The sequence below is a fragment of the Xiphophorus hellerii genome, chromosome 21 (assembly GCF_003331165.1).
Source record: "Xiphophorus hellerii strain 12219 chromosome 21, Xiphophorus_hellerii-4.1, whole genome shotgun sequence".
Taxonomy (NCBI): Eukaryota; Metazoa; Chordata; class Actinopteri; order Cyprinodontiformes; family Poeciliidae; genus Xiphophorus; species Xiphophorus hellerii.
Genome location: NC_045692.1, coordinates 591,388 through 611,769, shown reverse-complemented (window position 1 = coordinate 611,769; position 20,382 = coordinate 591,388). Strand labels below are relative to the sequence as shown.

The 20,382-nt window shown below is 41.5% G+C and overlaps 3 long non-coding RNA genes across 3 annotated transcripts; all 3 read right to left on the bottom strand.

Annotated features, from left to right (window-relative positions):
* Positions 1-321: 321 nt before the first annotated feature.
* On the bottom strand, positions 322-726 carry LOC116711586 (uncharacterized). Its single transcript, XR_004337275.1, has 2 exons — positions 695-726; positions 322-600 (listed from the first exon to the last, which is right to left on the bottom strand). It is a non-coding gene; the product is annotated as an uncharacterized LOC116711586 (long non-coding RNA).
* Positions 727-4,269: 3,543 nt separating this feature from the next.
* On the bottom strand, positions 4,270-4,567 carry LOC116712359 (uncharacterized). Its single transcript, XR_004337520.1, has 2 exons — positions 4,449-4,567; positions 4,270-4,318 (listed from the first exon to the last, which is right to left on the bottom strand). It is a non-coding gene; the product is annotated as an uncharacterized LOC116712359 (long non-coding RNA).
* Positions 4,568-7,018: 2,451 nt separating this feature from the next.
* LOC116711511 (uncharacterized) lies at positions 7,019-17,892 on the bottom strand. The gene is made up of 3 exons (XR_004337255.1): positions 17,493-17,892; positions 14,670-14,676; positions 7,019-7,030 (listed from the first exon to the last, which is right to left on the bottom strand). It is a non-coding gene; the product is annotated as an uncharacterized LOC116711511 (long non-coding RNA).
* Between the last annotated feature and the right edge of the window lie 2,490 nt (positions 17,893-20,382).

Below are 20,382 nucleotides of genomic sequence, written 5' to 3'. Positions count from 1 at the left end.
ACCTTAGCTCCACAAATCCCCAAAACAATCAAAAACTTAAACATAGAACAAGGTCATCAATTCCCTCACAACAAATGTTTCCCAAAACAAAATAAAGCCGATAAGGCACTTTTTCCTTTTCAGTCCCTTATGTTTTACTCACTTTACTGTGATTTTTAAGAAAAATCCTCACTGTTAACTGTTGTTTTACTATAACCAGAATTCAATTTTTGTTACCAATAGAACTCCATACATTTACAGAAAATTTACAGTTCAAAATCACAATATCACACATGGGCCCATACTCTCTCTCTCACACACACACACACACACTGTCCAGTACCGGTTTAAGGTTCCGTTGCAGGCCTGGTGAAGCTAGAGATCGATGTCGCTTCGACGATCCTCTTCTCCGTTTAAACAATGAACCAACTCCGACCTGCTCGCTCAGCCGACGTCCTCTCCGTGAAGGATGCTTCGCGAGTCCAACTTCCTTTAAAACTCCGCCACCCGAGTTGCAGGACTACTCCTCCGTCGCGCTGAAATCAGTGTCGCCATGTCGGATCAGCCGCAGTTCTCCTTGATTCAGCCGCAGTTTTCCTCCGTGCTTTTCACTGCAGAATTCTTCCGCAGATATCCCACAGCCCGTGTGCAGGATTATTTGTGCAGAACGTGCCCTAACAATCCAGTTCCTTCTCCCATCTCAACCTCAGCAAACATTAGCAGCGGTCACCATTAGCTTCTTCTTCTCTCCCTCGCACTCTTCTCCTTTCCTCTTCCCATAATCCCATTGTTCAGTTTTTTTTTCTGTTGAGTTCACTTGTCCCTCGTTAACCTAAACTACTTTCGTAGGTAGGATATTCAATATAGTCTTTAAACAAATGGGATGATTAATCAAACAATACACTTATGTAAAAACACAAGTCACCTCCAGAAAAGTTTTGGCTTTCTGTTTTTTCCATCATGTATATAATCACTCAGATTAAAAATGTACAAAAACAATACACATTTCTCACTTATCCTTTGTTTTCTTACATAAAACCAACCTCGTAAATATTTTGTAAATATTACAGGCCTTAAGTGCATGGTTTTTAACCAGGGGCTACACTAGTATCGATCCAACACTGATTCTGACAGGGACAAATAGCAACAATTTTAGGAAAATGTCCTGTAGTCTAATGAAACTGATGGACTACTGTTTAGCAATAATGACCAGGTGCAGCAGTGACTCAGCAGTTAGGGTTTGTCCTCTAATTTGTGGTTTCCCAAGTTGTACCACTACTACATCTGTCTCAGTCATCGCATCCTTGGGTAAGACACTTCACCTGCCTCTGAGGTGGCGGTCAGAAGACCCAGAGCTGCTGAATGCCAGCATTGGTTCTGTCAGCTTGTCCCACAGCAGCTCTGGGTATGGTGTACCTTATCACTATAAGTGTATGAATGTGGACAGGAGTGGGGGAATGACTAATTGTAATGTAAAATGATTTGGATTTCTCAGATTTAATAAAATTCATGGTCAGATTAATCTGACCATTTCTATCATTGTTACATCTGGATGCTTGTGAGTCTGGGAACAACATCCAACCTGTGAAGTATGCGGGGTATAGTCTCTGGTACTTATTGTAATCGTCCTGAAATTAGCAGTGTACTAACAGCTCAATTTAAACAGTAATCCAGTTCTGTTTAGTTTTTCTTCAGTCCCTTGTCTGCAGTTTTAAAATGAATAATGGCCAAGAACAGATTAGCTACTGGTCAGGACTCACAGGTTCATCACAGGGGGAACAGCACCTTACAAGGAACAGCATTTTACATTAACATCAATCAAATATACGTATAATAGCTTATGATGACCATTGTAAATATTTTAATGTATTTTTATGGTGGTTAGAATTGTTCCAAGTGGAGCAGACCGCATGTGCTTCAGCTACAGTTACAGTAGAACCCGTTAAACACTCATTTTAGCCACATAGAGTTTGGTAATATTGAGCTTATCTATTTTATGGGCATTTTTCTTTCCCTGTCATGCCACTAATTTACATAAAATAGCCCTAAATATGTTTCTAAACCCTCAAATTTTCTGAAAGGCTAATGCCAGCTAAGCTGGATGTGGCTAAAAGCCACATCTAGCTGCTGTGCTCTTAAAATCACTTGTACCACTGATGTTCATAAAAAAATTTAATGCTACAATGTTTTATACATGAATAAGATTGTTTAAACAGTAAACATTAGATTCTTTGTGTCCATTAAAGCCACATTTCTTGGTATTCCAAATATTATATAGAAACAGACTAAGAATCGACTCTCTGATAAGGTTATTATTAATTAAAAGGTAATAAAGCATGACTTTCTCAAAATAAAGTTGTGTCTTTTTATGGTGAAATTGTCTTTTGAGCTAACTGGCCTCAACAACAAAATCTTTCAATACAACCCTTGGCTTGTAAGCAAGGGTTACTTACTTAGTAATTTTTGAATTATATTCATAGATGACTATAGATGACTATAGATGTCATCTTAGTCATCTGTGACATAGATGACTATAGTCATCTATAGTCATCTATAGTCATCTATAGTCATTCATAGATGACTATAATTCATGTATGAATCTATGAATACAGTAACCCTGATATTACTGTAAATTATTCAATGAGTTATTTCATGTTTATTCATTACACCATTTCTGGTGTTGCTGAACAATACAAAGTACATTTTGGTGTAAATGAATCTGAATTAGTAAAAGATAACTGACACACTCCAAATTTCTCATGGAAACAATCTGGTTTCTCAATATTCATAATTCGTGCTGAACTGTGACATCATTGCATTATTTTATTGGTTCTATTTTCATCTGTTTTTATATTTTACTTTTTCACCTTTAATAGTTTCAGTTTCATTGTAATTTTATGTTTTTTCAGTAGTTCAAGTTGAGTGTAACTAGCATAGTATTAAGCTAGCTACACTCTATGCTAGTTATTAGCATCCACAAGTTTGTCGATTGAAATATTTTAACTGTAAATTTGAATTCTTTTAAATTTTTGTATATTTGAGAGAAGCTGGCTGTATTTTTATCTCATACCATATATCTTTTCAAATAACTTCACTTGCCTTCATCTATTATTTTGAAGTGTCTGGCCAATGGACACAACAACAGAGGGGGATCACACCAGCAACTTTAAAAACAGCAGTTATCAAACCTATGATAAAAAGAAACAATCTGGACAAATACAGGCTGACCTCCTACCTTTAATCTGTGCGAGTCTGTGGGGGTGGACAAAAGCCAAAGCCTAAATGTCATTGGTCAGTTTTCTTTATTTGTCGGTGTGGCACCTGTAAGCTACAGATGAATGAGAGGAGTTTAAACCCTCCTGTAGTCCTAGGAGCAGCCGTTTGGTCCAGCCTGAACTTTTTACCAAGTGTGTGGTTCTGGCGGGGTCGCCGTTTATAAGCTTCTTTTTTTTGTGGTTTTGCAAACTGAAGAGCTGACGGGTTATCGAGTTGGCTGATCATGACATCTGCCACGCTCTTCCTGAGTGTCACACTAAGAGTAAGGGTTAAACTGTTAAATCTAGTCAAAACGTTTGCCAAAACGTTGCTTCACCTTCACCTCCTCTGGACGTCTCAGACACACCACCTGAACATGGGAATCTCCATCGTCCTCCTCCCATGGATCACACGGGTAGGCTTTATTTTCATGTCTTTATTATTTAGCATAATTTGTAACAAATTATTCCATATAGTTTCAGTTTTATTGTAACTTTTTAATAAATATGCATTCTTCATCTCCGGGACCCCACATTAAGCTATGATATAAGACAAAGGTATTAATTATGATCTTTGCTTAACTTCAGTGTTGAAAATTGTTCAGCTTCTCACTATCTTTCTGTTCCTCTGCCATCTCCTCACTATCATCCTCTCTTCCTCCACAGCACCTTTCACTTACAACATTCTCTTTGCTCTGTTCTGCTACCATACAAGTAAAACTGACAGGATTAGCTAAATCAGCTCACAGCCAGGTTTTTTCATCTTGTACTTAGTTTAGTTGAGTATTAATGGCTTAGTGTGTTTGCTGACCTATTTTTGTACAAAACTCTCAAGTTTAACATCCCAAGCTGTGACTAATATTATGCTTTTGATGGAGATGGAGCTATTCATCATCCACATTGTCAAGTTTTTTGGCCTCTACAAATCACCTTAGCTTCTGCCCAAACTTGACAAGGGCTTGCTCCCATCAAAGAAATCCAGGACCAACTCTTCTCAGTATCATCCTTTTATTTTATTTCTCTTTTCTCTTTTTTCTTTAAATCACTGTACTTTCCAATACATGACACCCAAGCAGGTTGAAAACCTACAAACAAACAAATTACAAATTACTTTTAAGTCATCAAAAAAAATAAACAAAATAAACTACTTTTATAAATCCATTTTTGTAAAGCCAGCTAGGTCCTCCGAATACAGGTTTAAAGTTCAGTTCCTACCAGTGGTGTTTCTGCAGGAGCTTAAAGATGAGGTCTTTGTTTGTAGAGATTATCCCAAACACAGGTGTGCTGAGTTGCCTTATAGGCTCCTGAAGGCCTGAGTGAGAGAGACGGGTGTGCTTGATTCTCTGTGAGAATCAGCTTACAGCCAGGTTTTTTCATCTTGTACTTAGTTTAGTTGAGTATTAATGGCTTAGTGTGTTTGCTGACCTATTTTTGTACAAAACTCTCAAGTTTAACATCCCAAGCTGTGACTAATATTATGCTTTTGATGGAGATGGAGCTATTCATCATCCACATTATTCATAACACAGCATGCATATGAAACAAAGCTGTACTCAGTAGTTAGTATCAGCTAGAAGATTTAGACTGATGGCTCTGAGTCTTTGTAAAAACAGCTATTTACAAAGGTGGCAGAAATCTGATCACCGTCACCAAAAAGTGGAGCTGGTCTGACTCAGATCAATCGGTACCAGACTGGCAGTCCACAGACAAATGATGTTAGTCGCACCCGTTAAGAAGGAATGACAACAAACAGCGGCAGTGAGCATGGGAGATGAAATGAAATGACGTTTTTCATGAGAGATTCAGCAGGACAGAGCCCGGAGGAGCCTGTTGCACATGATTGCCACTGTACTCCTTGGCAAAAGAGAAAGAAAAGCTAAGCACAAGCCCTGCAGGATGGGGAAAAAAATCAAGTTAGTAGCTCAATAAGCTGTGAATGTTAGCACCCCTCACTGTACCACCTGCAGGGAAGGCAATTGGTGTAATTGAAAGAAATTAACTCTAAGAAGAAGTAAAGATGAAGGGAAAGAAGGAGGAAGTTTGATCATTTCTTTTATAGCATAACTGGAGATTTTATGTGGAGAGAGGCGTCATTTTACTTTTCCAAAACCAATCACATAAAATATTAAAATAGGTTGTGGAAGAGGAGTTAATTTGCATTTAGATAAAAGTCAGTTCAAAATTGTAAATTACCCTTTTATTTGGCAATCTAGAAGATTTTGTTTTAATCTCTCAATAAATATCTCACTATATGTTTTCTTTGCCTGGCATCCAAGTGTGTGCCAGTGAGGAGGAGCAGCAGTTGGGGGAAGGGAGGGATGTGGCAGTGGATGGGTGCTTGGGGGCGGGGGTGATATCACGGTAAAAAGGTTCACAATTTATTGTGCTGCTTCTCCTTTAATTAATAGATTATGTACACATGCACACTCCTGTCAATCTCTCCCAGCTTTCCATTACCACTGTGACCTCTCTTTCTGCTGCCCGACAACCGCTAACATACACACACAATCACACACACAGAAGCATGCACCCAGCACAAACTCAAGGGGATTGTTAAACAAGAGGGCGAGCTCCAGATTGAGAGTAAAAGTGTTGGTTGAGTACAACCAATAAGCTGTGATGAGAAGCGATGTGTCCATGACACTTCTGCCTCACAGATGCAAAAGGATTTAAAATAAGCTTCCACACTCTGATCCACGTAACACAGCATGCAGTCAGTTTAGAATAACTTTCGCCTTCAATTACTAAGAAACACCAAAAGGCCGGGGATGTTCAATAAAAAAATAAATAAATAAATAAAGTTTTGAAAGAGATTTAAAGAAGTTGTAAAATTCAGCTTGATTAAAAGCGGAACTCACAATATATTCAAGGGGGATCTGTCACAGGAATCAGGTAAAATATGTTACACCATTTAATTTGATAAGAAAATTTATATCCAACCACTCAATATGAAATTTGTTGATTTTTTAGCAACAATAAAAAAAATCACAATACTAAGAAGTAATAATAGTTATTTTGATAAATAGATCAGCAACCAAAAATCCCTCAAAAATAATTATAGGTTAGATTTAAATCACTCAGTTTATATAAGCAAAAAACCCTAAATAATTAAATGTACAAAAATTCCTGTTCTGTTTTTTAAAGAGAATAATGTCCGCAAACGAGTTCCATATCCTCAAAAACAAAACAAAGTCCTGGAAGTATTTTTCCAAAGTTTTAATCCAAAGTCCCAATCCAAAATGAATCATCCAAAACGTCAACCCCTCCCCCCCAAAACGATAAGGAAAAAGAGTGGTACCACCAAAAATCCCCCAAAAGAAAAGTAAAGTCCTGATCTCACTGGGAGCATCTTTCTTCCCTCTCAGTGGCGTCCTCTTGCACCGGGCCGCGTTTCCTAGGTGCAAACTCCGATCCGGTTTCTAAATGTAAGATCTGCGGCGCTGGGGAGAACTTTGATTGCTGTTTTATGTCTTTTCTTAGATTTTTTACTTGTTTAAAACATTCAATCAAGTGAAATCTTCCGCTGCACAGATCTGACGGTGTGCGTCTTCCTCTTCGGTTGCACCAACGCACATGCCCTCTTTTTATTTACTAATTTCAACCACACCTAAAACCAGCATGATGCTGCCCAAAATCAGTTTTAAACAGTGGAAATTTGGAATAATTTTAACAATGAAAAAACAGCAACTGTTCTACAAAACAGTTTGATACATTTACTCTTTAATGTATTTATTCAGAAAAAATCAAACTTAATAGTTATGATACAATGTGAACAGAAAATAAATTCAAAAATTACACTTTGGGGCATAATAAAAATTTACTTAACCTGTTAAATATAGATTTAGTACAGGGTTAGCTTTGACACATGGAAGGTATTAAGTAATGAGCTTAAAAACCATGATACGAGCGAAGAGGTTATAACTTGTGAAAGAAAACATACATCGTGACAGGGCACTTGTGCCATATGAGCAAGAAAACAGTATCTGCAAGTGCACATACATGGGATGTATTTATTAAAATAGAAAACCAAGAAATCATGTGCAAAGTATTTACAGACTTTGCCATAAAACTTAGAATCCGTTTCCACTGAACATGCTTGAGATGTTTCTGTAACTTAAATAGACTCTATCTTGATAAATCCAGTTGTTTATTCTTAATTAGAAAGGCACACACATGTCTACATAAGGTCCTACAGTGCAGGTCAGACGTCAGACACCACGCATGAAATCAAAGGAATTGTCTGTAGACCTTAGAGCCTGGACTACCTTAAGGCACACATCTGGGGAAGGATCCAGAAATATTTGTTCTCTGAAGGCCCCAGTGTGCTCAGTGGCATCCATCATTGGTCAACAGAAGATGTTTGGAAACAGCAGGACTCTTCCTGGAGCTGAGTAAACAGAGGGAGGAGGGTCTGAGTCAGGTACATGGACTAAAAACCTGATGGTATCTCTGTCAGAGCTCTGTGGAGAGAGGAGGACCTTCCAGAAGGACAACCATCTCTGCAGTGAGCCACCAATCAGGCCTGTAGAGTGACCAGATGAAAGCCACTGCTTAAGAAAAGGCTCATGGCACCCTGGAGGTCACCTAGAGGCAACTGAAGGCCTCAGACCAGGAGAAACAAGGTTCTCTGGTCTGATGGGACAAAGACTGAAGTATTTGTTGTGAAAACCAGGCATAGCTCTTCCTTAGATCAATACCATGTGTAGAGGGAAGCATGGTGGTGTCAGTATCATGCTATCAGAATGTCTTACAGCAGCAGTATCTGACAGACTAGCCAGGATAGAAGGAAAGATGAATGCATTCTGAATGAAATCCTGCTTTAGGTGACCTTTGACCTCTGACTGGCTCAGAATGTCTCTCCACAGCATAGAAGCTGCTGTCAGGCATCATAGCAGCCAAGATAAGCAGAAACTTGGATCAACACATGACAGAAGCACAGAAAGGCCTTGGTAACTACCAGAAAAGCCAAACACCAGCTACTGGTTGAGAGAACAATCGCTCATGGCTGCTAGACAAACAAACATGGGCACTGCCTTGCATTGATTCATTAGAAAGTCTGTGACTCAATGCCACACACGTGGCTCCTGGAATGCTTTGAAACTGTACAAGGTTGAAGTTTGTATGTTTAGTCTCATAATGTCTATTTAGATTTCCACTCTTTGAATACAACCGACTCAGAACATATGAGGCAGACTGGCCTTCCACCCAGCAGGCAGACCTGGCAGCGTGGGTGGGAATTGGGTGGCATTGGCCGCCTAAAGAGTCAGCCATGCCCCACCTTTACTGGAAGTTGTTTTTTCTTTTATTTTTACCTCAGAATGGTCAATTTTCGATTTGACACAATAGGGGCTCTCGCACTTCCCGCAGCTGTGCCTTGCACTTTTTTCAGCCATTACAACCGTTTATTCCATTGTTGATATGTTGTGACGTGTTTTTCGGAGCCGCCTTTAAACGCAACATGAGCTCTAAGATGTGCAGCAGTGACCAAGACCTGCTGCTGTGCAGGTGTGTGTTAGAATCATGGCAGCAAACTAGCCAGAGGCAAAGAACTTTGCACAGTTTTTCTGCTGCTGAGGGTTTTGGGATCAGGTAGCCCCTCGCTCAGAGTCTTGGAAACTTCTGATCACTTCACTTTGAGAAATGTTCCCTGGTTTTAAAACTTGTCACTGCAGAAAAAGTTTAATATATTCATCCTCTGACTTGGATTTTCAGTTCAGCTAATGAAAACCTAATGAAAATTAAATGGAATTAAATAGGATATTAGTATTTTAAAAAATGGCAGGCAATTAAGGATTATGATGGGATGTTTTCACCCGTCAGTTATTTTGACAGTGAAAACCGTCAAAATGATGGCTAAACTTTTTTGAACAAAAAGCTTAACACTTAAGTTTAGCGCAATCTTGGTACCAGAGGTAAAATAAATGCTTCCGCACATTTATCGTCCTATTTTGTCCTCATTGAATTGACTTGCTGTGGTATTGTGACCTCAAAATTTTAGTGTGCTTCTAAATTGCAGAGTGATCGTGCACCATCATATCACTTTTCTTATCCTGATATCTCTTCTCGTAATCTGAGATCTCAGATCTTCAGCTATTATTTTCCACAAACAGAGCTCAACTAGAGACAGAAGGAGGAAGGGCTTTTATGGTGGAACGCTCTTCCACTATTAGACAGGTGAAAGCTGCAAAGCTCTGCAAGTGAAACTAAATCTGTTGGGCCTCACCTCGACACTCAGACATTACTGCTTGGACAGGGTACTTAAAAAAAAATCAAAATCAAAATTAGGCCTCTTCATTGTCTATGTATATCAAATGATTTTGTGTTTCTTGGTGTGTCATTTAGAATGTTTTATTGATATGACGCACTTTGCAACATTTCTTTAAAAATGTGTTATACAAATAAACTATTGTATACATCGTTAAACATTCATTCTGCATTTTTAATGTAGTACTGAATGATCTCTTGCAAAATGTCTAACTAAACCATCTACAGTACATCCAGAATATCCAGGAGTTTAAATCTGGATTTAAAGTCCAGATTACAAAAGGGCATTTAAGCATTCAAAATAGTTTCCTGATACTAAACATCCAGCAGCTGTAAACAGAAAGAAAATGAGATGTCAGTTAGATGCCTTAGAGTTCCTGTCCAACAGTGAGGAAGAGTGGAAAAGAGTGCTAACCGTAATGTACTTGGGGCAATAGTGGTTATACACCTTGATGATCAATGTAAGTCATAAAAAGCAGTGTAACAAAGAGAAGTGATAAATCGCCTCAGTCCCCAGTGAAGCATGGCACATAAACGCAGACGGCTGTGGGGTTTCACGGCTATTGCCAGATTCCATTCCTCACCTCAGGGGAGAAAAATGCAAATAAAATACAGATTATAAAAAAGATAATGTGTGGGGTTTGTAAGATGAGGAATGAAAATATCAGTGGGCCTCTTTTCAATCTGTATGTCCAGCAGCGACACTTGAGATGAACGAACCATGTCTGAAATTACCATGTAATAAAATTTTTACCTCAGAAGGTGGGGTGTCTCACTCAAAAAGGAAAAAAGACATTGGCGGCTTAATGGTGCCAGAACATGGTGAAAGACAAGATCATTATATCTCCCCGTCTGTGACAAATCCTATTAGTAGTTGGCATGTAAAGATTGAAGTGCTCTGATATTATGTCTGGTGGACATCTTCTTCTGCGACCGATGAAAAGGTAAAAGAGGACAATCAGCATTCTCTCTGACTTTCTGTTTTTTATGTTCTTATGACCTATTTGCTAAGGTATGTCTGGAAGTAAATGTGAACATATGTTAAAATTTTTATCATTTGTTACATTTCTGCAAAAACTGCTAATTGTCATGTTGTTTTGAACTCTCCGAACCCACATGCAAAGGTACTCTCAGGAGATCAGATTAAAGGTTTATTTACAAAGGCAAATGGCGTGTAATGCAGGAGTGTCTGATCAGGAGCGGGAGCCGGGCCGGGCGCGTCAGCGATTAGCGGGATCGGGTGGTCAGCCCGGGAGGGTGAGCGGATCAGTGTGATCGAACAGCTGGTAGTTGGGCGTAACTCGTCAGGGAGCACAGCGGAGTGGGAGCTGAGGGATTTCACCGAATCCTCAGATGGAACTGCAAATCCCGTGCTTCGCATGGTGTGTCCAGACAACAGGAGCCTAGGAATCACAAAAAGGTACAGGACAGGTAAGCGTGCGAAACAGACTGGATATCTTTCTAGAGATCTCAGAACCAGATGTACCACAAAGGCGACAACACTCTGGCGACGAAGTGCCGGGAACCCGCTCCTATTATGCTCCCTCTGATGACCACAGGTGCGCCGAAACACACCTGTGGAGAGGGTGTGTGTATACGCCAGCGAGCTCTCGAACGCCACCTAGAAGGAAACCAGAGGAACTGCCAAAGCCGCAGATCCTGACACTAATGTAACTTGATGAAGGCTGTCTGTAAAATAAAAGAAAAAGGAATTTGAATTTAACACAACAATGGCAGCATGTCCAAGAACTACTGACAATGGGCCAACATGTCTCGGCTAATGAGATTCACTTACATGGATTATATCACAAGATAGTGGCTTAATCACATATAAACAACATATCCCAAAACCTGAGCATTTATGTTTAATAAGTATATATGAAGGGAACCACTGGCATTTGAATGATTTCATGTCAGGATCTGTGATTTTCTGTGTGTTTATTTTGAGTTTCCTGTGTATCTGTGTCTCCGTGTTGTCCTGTCTCCCTTTGATTAGTTCCCAGGTGTGTCTCGTTCCCTGATTACCTCCTGTGTATTTAGTGTCACCTGTGTGTCTGTGTCTTTGTCGGGTTCTCGTCTCTTTCGGTGTCTGTTCTGCCGTGTGTCGTGTTAGTCCATTTGTGTTCTCTATTGCTACCTGTGTTGAGCCTCAGCTTCCACTCAGCAGTGCTGCTAGAGATTTGGACTGTGTAATTCTGGATTTTTTACATTAAATCATCATTATTCACCTCTACCTGGGTCTCCAAGCGTTCTGCCTCACCACCTACACCGCAGCTCATGACATTTCACCAGTGAGGGGATGTAGGAAGTCCCCTGGGGTCTTGTTGTTGGTGTGATGACAAGGATGAGGTGATTCTGGATGTGACAAAGGCATGGATTAGGCTTCAGCAGTGGAGAAGGTGAGTAAAGGGTGGAGTCATCCTTTGTTTCTGAGGTGGAAGAAAGAAGTCTGGGTTATTTATTTGATGTGTGGTTGACATAAAAGTAGAGTGGAGGAAAATACCAAGATTATGGATGAGTAGGGATGGAGTGAGAGTGATGTTGTCAAAGTTGAGGCAGAAGTTTTGTGTGGACTTAGTGACATTTTTTGATCCAATGATGTGAATTTTGTCAGTGCTTTCCAGGTATTGACGGTGGAGAGGATATTGGGGTTTTTGGATTTGGTGGAAATGTTAAACGGCCATCTGCTCATCTGTAGAAATGGAGGCCATGACAACAGATAATCTTACCAAGGGGAGGATATAGAGGATAAAGAGGACAGGACACTGAACCTTGGGACCACCCTGGGATAGAAGGACTATAGAGGAGCGGCAGCAGTTGATTTCTAAATGCTGCTGCCACTTGGAAAGTTGGACTGAAACCACAACAAAGAAGAGCTGTTGATTTTCAGGTTGGACTTGAGGTGAGACAGGAGAATGGAGTGACTGATGGTGTCAAAAGCTTCAATGAGTTCAGGAGGATGAGGATCCTGAGCTGGTTGGAGACAGAGGTTCCCTCGCCCGGACGTGGGTCACCAGGGCCCCACTCTGGAGCCAGGCCTGGAGGGGGGGCATCTGGTGGTCGGGCTTTTTCCCATGGAGCCCGGCCGGGCTCAGCCCAAAGAGGAAACATGGGTCCCCCCTCCCATGGGCCCACCACCTGTGAGAGGGGCCAAAGGGGCCGGGTGCATTGTGAGATGGGTGGCGGTCGAGGGAGGGGTCCCTGGTGGTCCAATCCTCGGTTGCAGAAGCTGGCTCTTGGGACGTGGAATGTCACCTTTCTGGTGGGGAAGGAGCTGGAGCTAGTGTGTGAGGTTGAGACGTTCCGGCTAGAAATAGTCGGTCTCACCTCGACGCATGGCTCTGGTTCTGGAACCAGTCTCCTTGAGAGGGGCTGGACATACTTCCACTCTGGAGCTGCCCACAGTGAGAGGCGTCGGGCAAACTTGTTGCTCCCCATCTCTCTTGTTCTGCTGGAGGACTTCAACGCTCACGTGGGTAATGACAGTGAGACCTGGAGGGCCGTGGTTGGGAGGAACGGCCCCCCCCGATCTGAACTCGAGCGGTGTTCTGTTGTTGGACTTCTGTGCTCGTCATGGATTGTCCATAACGAACACCATGTTCAAACATAAGGGTATCCATACGTGCCCTTGGCACCAGGACACCCTAGGCCGCAGTTCAATGATCGACTTTGTCATTGTTTCATTGGATCTGCGGCCGCATGTCTTGGACACTCGGGTGAAGAGAGGTGTGGAGCTGTCCACTGACCACTACCTGGTGGTGAGTTGGCTCTGGTGGTGGGTGATGTTGCGCAACACTCCCCGCCCCTTCTTTCTCTACTCTCTCACTCTCTACTTCCTCTTCTGAGAGGGGAGATGTGCTACCAGCTCTCCATCTAACGGGTTAATTGAGTTTCCTAAATCTGCTGGGATTTACCCTTTCCAGAACTGAAGTAAACTCTGTTTAAGCTGGTTTCGAGAAAAGATTTGCCTGGTTTCTGACGACCTACATCCAGGTGTCCCAACCTTCTTCCCCCTGTGAATTAGCCAGACAGAGCAGCCTGCAGCCAACTAGTTTCACAGAGCTCACCTGTTAACGGCTGCTCATTCTCTTTATTACAACTTGCTCTTGGTATCGAACTAGGTAGGTTTTAGTGACTCGGGCGAGTCCCAAGGATGATGTTTTACATATGGGCTACCAGCAACCTATAAAACATTTTTCACTTTTTCCTCTCCAGAATCAAACATCAAAGAAATTTTACAACCATCAAAGAACTTTAAGGTGACTCATTAACTGAATGTCCACAACATCTTTTAGATTTTCTTTATGCTAAATATTTTATTAGTAAGGCAGTTTTGCAAGGGTCAGTACACCTTAATTCAGTAGCAGAAATAATCAAATAAGTAAAATCAATCATCTAGTCTATCTTTCCCTAATGCTGACACTGAGAACTAAAAAAGGGAACCTTTGAGAGAGACGGACGGAGTTATGGCGTTTCGAACCCCAGACCTGGCCTGATGATGAAGAAGGTGTTGCAGCAGGAGGAGGAAGTTGATAGGCGAAGGCAGGGATCTTTGTAGGTCTGATGAGCTTCTTCTCCGCATGGATGGTGAGGTCACACAGGACTTGGGTGCTGGCAGGAAGGAAGGCACCAGTTCTTCTTTGCCTTTGTTCTTTGTCTTTGCCTTTATCTTCATCTTTGTCTTTGGGGTCTGAACCCAGCTGATGAGAGAAGTGCGATTTGAAGCCACATGTTGCGGGGCTGACGGATTGGTCCCCATGCGCAGGTCAGTCTTCGGCTCTGTGGCCCCGGCTCTTCTTCAGCTGCAGAGTTCTTTGTCCATCTCGATCTTGGCTCGAAGCTGCCTGGAGGATCCAACCAAAGATTCCTCTTTTGCACCCACTCTATGGTTTATCCACCCTTTTGGTGCGTTTGCATTGGCTAGCACTGTTGCTGTGCTTGTTTCATTGGCTGTCTGCTTGGACAGATGATGTCATACCCATCACTGTCTTAAGAGACATTATGTCCTGATGTCTGTGCTAATGTCTCAGGGTTGCTCAACCTCCTATGTCCAGTGCCTGCACAACCCCTTCTCTGAAACGTTTACGTTGTTCAACAACCTGTTTCCAAATAAGGCGTTGATCATCTCTGCTCTCCTGTTAGTTCCCCTTTTTCCCTTAACCTTTCTCCTACCATCTACCTCCAACATATCAGTGATGTTTAATTGCAGTTACACCTTTTACACCATTTCAAGTTCAATGTCAAAATCACATTTATAACTTCTTTAGCTTCTCTGATTTAGCATTCATTTATAATTTTATAACCATAACTTAATAATTACTCTTATTATAATCTTAATGTGAGTTATTACAGATATTTTCTGAAAAGAAACCAAGAATAATCCATGATTTTAATTATTTAATACCAAAGTTACAGTTACTTGTTTTACTTGTAAGTGTTCCCACAAGTGTAAGTGTAAGTATTATTATAAGTAAACCAATATTAATATAAGTATTTTACTTATATTATTCAATTACTCAAATTGTTTAGATTTCATTCTTTAAAACTTTCATGCTTTAAAATAAGGAATAGTCTCAACTATTCTTATACATCTGCAGGCTGGCAACTTACTTCCTCTTTTTCCAGGAAACCTGCTCTTCCTGTCTCATGACTCTCTCTGTCTGACTGACTATGATTTCTTATGATTACATAGAAAAAAGGAATAGAATTAAAGCAAAGTTTGCAGGAGACAAAAACAACACACACAACCAGATTTATTTTATTGACATTCAAGTCTACTGTTGGGCCTAGATGTCACTTGTGTGATTAATTTTAAAGATAACTTTATTTATTATTACTGTTAAACTAAAATCTCCAGCATGGGGAAGTGGGATGATCTCGATTTCCTTGACATGGGGGAGGATGCCGGTCAGACCTGGCAGGCCCAAACGTGTTGTGACAGTCTGCTGGGAACGCCTGGCAGAATCCCCTGTGAGACGGAGCTTTAACTCCCATCTCCGGCAGAACTTCAAACACGTTCCGGGGGAGGTGGGGAACATTGAGTCTGGGTGGACCATGTTCCGTGCCTCCATTGTCGAGGCGGCTCATCTGAGCTGTGGCCGCAAGGTTGTTGGTGCCTGTCGTGGCGGCAACCCTCGAACCCGTTGGTGGACACCTTCGGTAAGGGATGCTGTCAGGTTGAAGAAGGAGTCCTATCGGGCCTTTTTGGCCTGTGGGACTCCGGAAGCAGCTGATGGGTACCGGCGGGCGAAGCATCATGTGGCTCGGGTGGTTGCTGAGGCAAAAACTCGGGAGTGGGAGGACTTTGGAGAGGCCATGGAGAAAGACTTCCGTACGGCTTCAAGGCGATTCTGCTCCACCATCCGGCGTCTCAGGAGGGGGAAGCAGTATGCACCAACACTGTTTACAGTGGGGATGGGGTGTGCTGCTGACCTCGACTCGGGATGTTGTGGGTCGGTGGGCAGAATACTTCGAAGACCTTCTCAATCCCACCAACATGCCTTCCATTGAGGAAGCTGAGTCTGGGCTCTCCAATCTCTGGGGACGAGGTCGCCGAGGTGGTTAAAAAGCTCCTCGGTGGGGTCATCTGGGAGGGACTCAGAGTAGAGCCCCTGCTCTTTCACATCGAGAGGAGCCTGTTGAGGTGGCTCGGTCATCTGGTCAGGATGCCTCCTGAACGCCTCCCTGGTGAGGTGTTCCGGGCACGTCCCACTGGGAGGAGGCCCCAGGGAAGACCCAGGACACGCTGGAGGGACTATGTCTCTCGGCTGGCCTGGGAACTCCTTGGGATTCCCCTGGAAGAGCTGGAAGAAGTGGCCGGGGAGAGGGAATTCTGGGCCTCCCTTCTGAATATACTACCCCCGCGACCTGACCCCGGATAAGCGGAAGAAGATGGATGGATGGGTGGATAGTTCATCAAGACAACAGGAGAGACTGCTGTTGTAGTAGCTGATCAGTTCTGAGGGGTTGTCTGTCAGTGGGGCAAGGGAGATTGCCAGTTTGGCTATTTAGATAACCACCTTGGATGAAAGATTTAGTTTATAACTGAATAAAAGGATTTAGTGTCATGGAGTGGTGCGGTGAAGGGTGGTGAGGCAGACGCAGCGGACCCAGGTATGATGAATAATGAGTTTTAATGAAGAAAACTAGTCAAAACAACGAGCAGCAGGCACATGGACACACTGACGACAAATAAGCTAAACATTGACGAGGACCCGACGAGGAACAAGGAACACAGGTGGAGTTAAATACACGGGAGGGTAATCACAGAAACGAGACACACCTGGGAACAATCAAGGGGAGGACAGGACAACGAAGAGACTTAAGGACACAGAAAACTCTAAATAAACACAGAAAAACACAGATCCTGACATTTAGTTTGTAATAATTTAGTTATTAATTATTTATATATTATAACCATTTATATTCAGTATTTATAACTATACCAAGTACCAAAATCAGGGGTTTTTCTGTTTCTGTTGAAAATGACATCACAAAAGGAACAGTTGAGTGTACTTGTCTCAACTGTACGCTCAGCAGATGAGCATACAGTTGAGACAAGACTGCTTTAATTAAACTAGAATTAAATCCAAACAGGGAAAGGTAAACATTTATCGGGTCTGGCTAAGCACATTTGTTGTTTTGCAGCAGGTTCCTGTTCTGTATAGCATGAGAAACACACAGATATCCAGCTTGTCATTAATATACACTGAAGACACACAGACATACCAACCAACAAAACATAGAAAAGCAAGCAGTGTTACATGGTAGAGACCTAACAGTGATTGCTAAAGGAGATGTCCAACAAATGACATGCATGAGTCTTCTTAAAAAGTCTGAAAATACAATTGAGTACTACTGTGCAAAGCATCATTTTGAAACATTAAAGCATTTGAAGAATACTTCTTCAGAGCCTTGCTATGGATGTTATTGGTAGGGAGAGATCAGATACAGTATCAGATAGTTGGAATTATTATGGCATGAAGTTTTATGTACAGTGGGGCAAAAAAGTATTTAGTCAGCCACCAATTGTGCAAGTTCTCCCACTTAAAAAGATGAGAGAGGCCTGTAATGTTCATCATAGATATACCTCAACTATGAGAGACAAAAGGAGAAAAAAAATCCAGAAAATCACATTCTCTGATTTTTAAAGAATTTATTTGCAAAATATGGTGGAAAATAAGTAATTGGTCAATAACAAAAGTTCATCTCAATACTTTGTTATATACCCTTTGTTGGCAATGACAGAGATCAAACGTTTTCTGTAAGTCTTCACAAGGTTTTCACACACTGTTGCTGGTATTTTGGCCCATTCCTCCATGCAGATCTCCTCTAGAGCAGTGATGTTCTGGGGCTGTCGCTGGGCAACACGGACTTTCAACTCCCTCCAAAGATTTTCTATAGGGTTGAGATCTGGAGACTGGCTAGGCCACTTCAGGACTTTGAAATGCTTCTTACGAAGCCACTCCTTCGGTGTGTTTGGGATCATTGTCGTGCTGAAAGACCCAGCCACATTTCATCTTCAATGCCCTTGCTGATGGAAGGAGGTTTTCACTCAAAATTTGACGATACATGGCCACATTCATTCTTTCCTTTACACAGATCAGTCGTCCTGGTCCCTTAGCAGAAAAACAGCCCCAAAGCATGATGTTTCCACCCCCATGCTTCACAGTAGGTATGGTGTTCTTTGGATGCAACTCAGCATTCTCTCTCCTCCAAACACGACGAGTAGAGTTTGTACCAAAAAGTTCTATTTTGGTTTCATCTGACCATATGATATTCTCCCAGTCATCTTCTGGATCATCCAAATGCTCTCTAGCAAACTTGAGACGGGCCTTGACATGTACTGGCTTAAGCAGGGGGACACGTCTGGCACTGCAGGATTTGAGTCCCTGGTGGCGTAGTGTGTTGCTGATGGTAGCCTTTGTTACTTTGGTCCCAGCTCTCTGCAGGTCATTCACTAGGTTCCCCCGTGTGGTTCTGGGATTTTTGCTCACTGTTCTTGTGATCATTTTGACCCCACAGGGTGAGATCTTGCGTGGAGCCCCAGATCGAGGGAGATTATCAGTGGTCTTGTATGTGTTCCATTTTCTAATAATTGATCGCACAGTTGATTTCTTCACACCAAGCTGTTTACCTATTGTAGATTCAGTCTTCCCAGCCTGGTGCAGGTCTATAATTTTGTTTCGGGTGTCCTTTGACAGCTCTCTAGTTTTGGCCATGGTGGAGTTTAGAGTGTGACTGTTTGAGGTTGTGGACAGGTGTCTTTTATACTGATAACGGGTTCAAACAGGTGCCATTAATACAGGTAATGAGTGGAGGACAGAGGAGCCTCTTACAGAAGAAGTTACAGGTCTGTGAGAGCCAGAAATCTTGCTTGTTTGTTATTGACCAAATACTTTTTTTCCACCATATTTTGCAAATAAATTCTTTAAAAATTAGACAATGTGATTTTCTGGATTTTTTTTTCTCCTTTTGTCTCTCATAGTTGAGGTATATCTATGATGAAAATTACAGGCCTCTCTCATCTTTTTAAGAGGGAGAACTTGCACAATTGGTGGCTGACTAAATACCTTTTTGCCCCACTGTATTGGAAACAGAAGATGTCAAATTTAATCTAATTTTGGAGTAAACAATTTTGTTTCAGCTTAAGATAAGGCTTATCATGTCTATCAACTCTACATGCATCCAGCTTTTAGCCTGGTGTTGAGAGCAGATGATCCTGTTACCATTACACACACTGACAGCTGGCTATTTCCATCACTGTGCTGTAAATGTTCAGATGTGTCAGATTTCATCTTTAACCCTGAAGCTGTATGACATCTAATTCAGTCTTACATGAGGGCTGATAATGGCAGTATTGATTTGGCTTTTGTTCTTTTTTTGGTCCTCCAAGTCTGTTTGAGGGAAGCTTACTGAACTACATTGTGTTGATGCCTTAACCCTTCTTTCTCCTCCATCATTGCCCTCTCTTTATAAGACTGGTGACACCATTCCAACATTTTCATCAATACCCCTCGATAATCTGTGGCAAACTGTGCCACATTGTGTTTCACTGAAAGGGTAAGCTTTTTCATCTGAAATGGATAGATGGAACTTTGGTGACTGGAGTCATTTTTGAGTAGCACACACTGCAATTCTACCCCCAACCACCAAACATCAAATCAGTCAAAACTGTCCTCAGTCTCGGTAGCCATGTTTCTATCAAGATTTTTTTTTATGCACATTTGGAGAAACCGATTAGAAAAAGTTTATGGAAATGGCAAAATTAGAAAAAACTCTAAGTTTTGCAAAAATGTTTAAATGCTGGTTTTGTTTTTTCTGAAAGAGTTAAAGCTGGAATATAGCTTTTTTATATGTTTTTAAAATATTTCTTAAAACTGTATAAATGGTTGAATTGTAACACAGACCATATAAACGTTATCAATCATTTATTGAGAATGGCAATACTATTAAATCAGCAGAGATACAATACAACTACATTGTTCATTTATGATTTAATTTGAAAGTTTACTTTGTAAGAGTGCATATAATCATCTTGATAGTTGATTGTTATGTTACCATGGCTACAATATGGCGCTATCTGTAATCTTTGTGTTTGAGCTCGGTTGGTTCACAAATACATCACAACAAATAATAGTCAATAATTGATTTTAAGCTTGGCCAATTAACCTGTGCCCCCTCTCACAGACTTCACTAAATCTGTATAAACACTGTTAGTGATGCCGATGTTCTTAGTTGGAGGAGGGACGGGATCTGCTAATGAACAATGAGTAATGAACAGTGAGCAGGTGGTACTGGGGGCAGGATATTATTGGAGGGCACAAACAAAACTATCACTGAACTGGCTCAACAAGAACACAGTCACATCTGTCAGCAAGGGTTT